The sequence below is a fragment of the Mandrillus leucophaeus genome, unplaced genomic scaffold (genome assembly GCF_000951045.1).
Source record: "Mandrillus leucophaeus isolate KB7577 unplaced genomic scaffold, Mleu.le_1.0 Scaffold358, whole genome shotgun sequence".
NCBI classification, from domain to species: Eukaryota; Metazoa; Chordata; class Mammalia; order Primates; family Cercopithecidae; genus Mandrillus; species Mandrillus leucophaeus.
Genome location: NW_012103787.1, coordinates 1,613,826 through 1,619,971, shown reverse-complemented (window position 1 = coordinate 1,619,971; position 6,146 = coordinate 1,613,826).

Genomic DNA, 6,146 nt, shown 5'->3' with positions numbered 1-6,146 from the left:
AAATTATCTAAAATAGAAAATTAAAAAATATATATATTGTGTATTCTGTCTCCACAATGGGACAGTAAAACCAAAGCCCGAATAGATAGTGGCACCATGGCATCGCTGAAGCACAGTGGGAGTAGGGAGCCCTTAACAACTGTTGGAGTCATGGAGACATTTGTAATTGTCCCCACCTTAACCTGTCCCAGATGCATCATTTGGGAAAAGGCAGTCGTTAAAGTAATGTTACAGACACAGATGATTCACAAAAGGCCAGATGGGTAGATCTAGGACTGTGAAAGCACAGCATAGATGAGTCTTGATTTTAACATCAGTGACTGTCATCTCCAGGTGTATCTGTTTTCCAGTGTCTTTCTTTCTTTCTCTCTCTGTCCTCTTTCTCTCTCTCTCTTTCTTACCTCAGCAGGGCATTTCAGGCTAAGGACTGGGATACCTTACCCAAATAACATTGAGTTAAAGTAGCTGATGTTCTCAGGGGAATACTATGAGGAGAAATAATAAAATATATGAGGAGCACAAACGTTGTAAAATTTAAAAAGCATACAATACAAACATGAAAAAACAGGGAGAAACAGATTAAGTGGCATAAACAGAATAATAATTTCAATAAGCATAATAAATACAATAAAGTGAAAAGAGAGTGTATGATATTGAAAATATACGACTGGAATGAGTAGTTGTAAAGAAAATATGGTATATGCTACTTACAATAGTTAAGTAGCAAAAACAGCAACCTAAGTCACCAATATATGTTTAATAGCAAAAGGGATTTTTCTAGAGATGAAGTCACTGAGTTGGAAGTAATTCAAACCAGGTATTATCAGAAAGGTAAAGAAACATTGTAAAATAAGGAAAAAAAGCAGATTTGGAATGTAGATGTCAAAATGCTTAAAGTACATGTAATATGAGAAAATTTTATTCTCTCAAAGGAGAGAATAAAATTGAATTGCAGAGTAACCTGAAGGTATTAGAACTGTCTAATTGCAAGTAAAAATATGAGATCTCTAAATAAAAGTAAACGCAAAGTAACCAAATGGTACCAGAGAAAGAATAAGTAAATTTAAACACATCATAGATAAATTACATTGCATCAGAATTTAAAAAGATATTTTATAGATTTTATAGATAATGTATATTTATAGAGTAATAAAAAGTATACTGGCCTCAAATTTCTGAATAGCAACATTTAAAGACTAAGAAGATGGGTTAATATTCCCAATATATTGAATAAAAAGACACAGACCAAGATTTTATATCCGATAAAATTGCCACTCAAATGCGCTGGAAAAATTAAAAAAAAAAAAAAAAAGAATCTTAAGCATTCAAGTCTTCAGAATATGTACCACCTGAAGATCTTCTTTGAAAATACCCTTCCAAATATACCTGGGCCAAATATTTGATTCTTTTTTCTCAGCACCATGCTCGTTCTTTTATAGTCTTCAGCATACTGCTAAGGTTAGAAGATAGCAAACTACATCTCCTAGACTTCCTTGCAGATGTCTGGTTTGTGGTTCACTCACACAGCTTGGTTATAAACTCAGTAAGAATCTTGAGTGCTTCAAAAGTTTCCCCAGCAGCGGCATCTAAGGAACTCAGTAATGTAATTTTCCTAGAGTAGCCACTGGTTCCTGCATTTGCTTCAGACACTTGCTCCATTTTTCCCTATCTGCACTTCCATTACACTTGTACTTAATTTCCAAACTTAAATTCATCTATTTAAGCCACCATAATCAGTATCTGCTTTTCTGTCTGGACATTGACTAAAACAGTACTTCAGCAGATGTATGGAAAACAAAAAGGAATACTAAGTTCTTGTGTAAAAAAAGCAATAAAAATAATCTAAATCTTTAAATATTGAGAATAAACATTGCAAAAAATATGACAATAGTAGAGAAAGTACAGGGGAAGAACAGAAATCAATAAAAGCATTTAATTCTTATTCTTGAAAGTGGCATAAATGTAAGATAGAGATATTTAAGAAAAAGGAGGGAATAAATACAAGTATAGATAATATGATAGAAGTAGCCACCAGAATAATAAAATATAATGTATAAAATGTAGATCAGCATAAAAATTTTGATCTATAAAGTAGAGAATGGGGAAAGAAGAAAACACTTTTTAAAGGTTGACAAATGGAAGATACAATATTAGATAGGCAAAATGAGTTGATATAACAATTATTTTCATCCATTTAATTGAGTACAAAGACTCAAGTTTTGAAAACTCTTCTTAAACTATTTAAAATAAATCTAGCTCTTACAAAAAGAAGTGTAGGGAAATAAGATAAGCAACTACAGAAGAAACAGTTTAGCCAGACAGAAAAAATAAAGAAAAAGTCAATTATCTTCCCCCCAAAAAACATTTATATACAAGAATTTCTTTAAAAGTTTAAAATAAAGGGGTGGAAAAATATTTATTTGGCATGTATGAACCAAAGAAATGAGATGTTATAGGTCAAACACACAAAGTATGCCTGATACAGAGTAGTTGAATAATATAATCTAAAAGTTGAATTTATTTATGACTGATACTGAGATAATTTTAATAAATTATCTTTCGCATTTAAATGCAATGCTTCTAGATATGTAATTATTTAAATATGAGTACCTGTACGAAGACAGTTTTAGAGTATGATTAAAAATTTAAAAGAACAGGATAAAGAAATACAAAGTTCTCATTTTGTGGAATAAATTAACATGGAAAAATGCCACGTTCTCTCAAAGTAATTTAGAAATCCAATTCAATTTTGATTAAACATCTACTTAATTTTTAATTTAAAATTTTTACAAACAGATTTCAAAAAAGGTTCACAATACCTATGAAAATTAGGAATTTAAAAAATGAACAGAGAATGTTTACTCTACAAATGTTAAGATGTTTAAAAAAACTCTTGTTAATAAAATCACATACAAAAATACGTAAACAACAACAAAAAAACACAGGAAAACAGGTGATACTGATAAAGGACTAGAAAGATGGACAGTAGAGTACAATTAGTCGGTCAGCAAGAGATATTTTCTGTATATAAGAGCGCAATGTGTGATCAGAGAAGCAGTACAAATCAGTGAGGACATTATTGTTTTAAAACTGGCAGAAACGTTTTAAATTTTATGCCAAATATATGGCCTATTATAAATGTATTTTTAAATAATATACAAACATATCCTCCAAGTTGATAAAAGGCCTAACTAGGAAAGATAAATTTAAAACATGATAGAAAAAAATATAGAAAATCATCTTTGTCACCTTATGAGGACTAATTCTTTCAAAAAGAGATCTAAAAGCAACAACCACAAAGTAAAATTCTATGAATTTGAATTTGTTGAAAGTAATTTTATCTGCTTAATGTAACATATTACAGAATGAGTCTTCTTCAACTACCTGGCTCAAGCAATTCTCCCTCCTCAGCCTCCTGAGTAGCTGGTAATATAGGCACCCATCATTACACCCAGCTAGTTTTTAATTTGTTGTTGCTGTTGTTGAGACAGGGTCTCATTATGTTGCCCAAGCTTGTCTCAAACTCCTGGACTCTTGCAGTCCTCCTGCCTTGACTTCCCAAAGTGCTGGGATTATAGGCATGGCCATCATGCCTGGTCTATAGATGAAGTTAACAAGTGTGTCCCATTCTAGAAAAGATGTATGTCAAATCTAAAGGCAACTGGGCAATATAGGTACTTCTACAATATAGGTACTTCTACTTCTACAGTAACAAGAGTAGTTCAGAAATCCAATACCCAGAAAAAGGTCTCTGATTTTATTTTTGGGTTTTTAAGTTAATAAATGTATCTATGTAAATCTGTACACACACACATATACAGATAGATACACACAAATGTTAACTTAACTGCTTAACTTCATTAGCATTCACAGAAGTGTAACTTTAAACAACCATAAGATCTAGTTAATACACTTTAGATTGCCTAGATGTAAAAGTAAGATAATGTCAAGGTCTGTGGGGACATGGACACCATCATGCCATACTTAAACTCATCCAATCGGCACACCAATCTGACAATACTTAGTGAAGTTAAAAATCCTTTTATTTTTCCTATGAGATATCACTTCTAATCAGTATGTACCTCAGCAAAGCTCTCACATGAACACCAAAACAGATGAATACACTCGTCTTTATTATAATCTTATCTGTGGTAGCGGTGAGGTAGGGGCATCCCAGATATCCATCATCAAGGACACGGATAGGAGCAATATGTTGGGTGGTTATGATGGTGTGTAAAATACACACAAGTCCTGAAGTAAACTACTGGTAGCATGAATAGATTTTGAAAACTGTAGAGTAAAATAAGTAACAAATTTAATGCAATTTTTATCATTAATGTTAGAAATAGTTGAATAATTAAATGCAATTTCTAACAATATGTATTAAAACACACACATGCATATATATATATGTATATACACCACAGTATTAATATTTTCAAGGATATTTAACAATGCCTGATAAACATATTAGAGTGACGAACTATGGGAAATTTCCGTAATGGGAGAGGTAATGGGGAGGAAGCAAAAAGTAAAAAAAAGTAAATAAAAATAAATATGACGCCTTTGACTGATTTTGAAAAGTATTTTTGAAAGAAATTGCGTGATGAACTTAACACTGTATTAGTAATAATATTAGCACATAATAGTTTCATTAAAATGTGCAGAAAATCTTTGTATTAAGATTTAAAAGGATTAATAATGAATGTATTTTTACTCAACAGCATTACTTACTGTTGAACATAAAATCTAAATCAACCAATAAAAATTGAAGAAAGTAAATCAAATTGCACTTACCAGTCTTCTGTATATTTTTAGGAAGAAACTCACTTTCATATGTTTTAATTAATATGCACAGTACTTTGAGTGTAAGGATTTCAAATAAGTACAGAAAAATCCTAATAAAAGCATTTGTTTAAAAAGAAGCCATTCAATTTTTAACCTATCAATGTTAACTTTAGATTAAAGTATATCATGTGGTTTTATAAATAGGTTTTCTAATGGAAGCCTTAAGTAGTTAAATGTAAAACTCCTATTTATCAATCTAAGGATCTGTTTGAACAGATAAATTATTTAAAATCCCACTCTGCATACATAAAAAGGACCTAAAATGAGTACCGTATATTTAAAGAAATATTTATTTCCTGTAAAGATATATTTTTATTTTTATAATTTAATGGAAACAAAATTAGAGTGGAAAACAAATTGCTTTGCAACTGAAAAATATGACCTAACTACCAATATGTCCTTAGGAAAATTTTCTAAGTTTGATTCCTCATCTTAAGACTGACCATGTCTCCTAGCTTTTTCAGTGGTTGTATAAGAATCTAAATCTTTGTTATTGAAATCTTTCTAATTTTAATCCAAAAAAACTTCCAAAAAAGGCTAACTATGCTTCAGTTTTTTAATCCCTTAAAAAATAACATTTTTTAAATTTGAAAATAAAATTAAAATATATGTTTCCATTTAGTCAGCTATGCTTTAACATATTTTAATATACATAATATGCTTTTATTCATTTATTTGTTTAGTGAACATGCAAGCATGCATATATCAGTACTGACAATATTTGATCTGTTCTGATTTCACTGATAACTCCCTTAAACTCTTCTTGCATATTACAGACAAGTGATTTACTCTACTACTCTATACACATTTGTATATTTAATATTTTACATGTCAACCAGGCCCTAACATTGACTCAATATCACTTTTAGCCTCAGCTTTATCTAAACTAAAGACTGAAATTTTTTTTCTACCAAATCTTTGCCTTGGTAACACCTCTTTTTCTCTGTGAAATATAAATATGTCATCATATTGAGATGAAATTTTTTCTTATTCCTGTATTCTCACATTAGTGTGCCAATCATTATGCTCCCTAAGTCTTACCTCTGACTTCACTTTTCTTATTAAATTTATATTATCAATTTATATGTCAATCTTCTCCATTTAATTGGTTAATTCATATTTTAAAAATTAACAAGGCAACTGCAGTTAGTACACACAAAAAGCCCTGTGTCATAAAGTCCAAGTCAATTTAATTAACATCCCATCTTGAAGGTTGATTTTCCAATACAGCATACAACTATACAAAGGAGCATTATCTAATAAAGTTGACTATACTCATAAAGTAAGTATTCTTAATT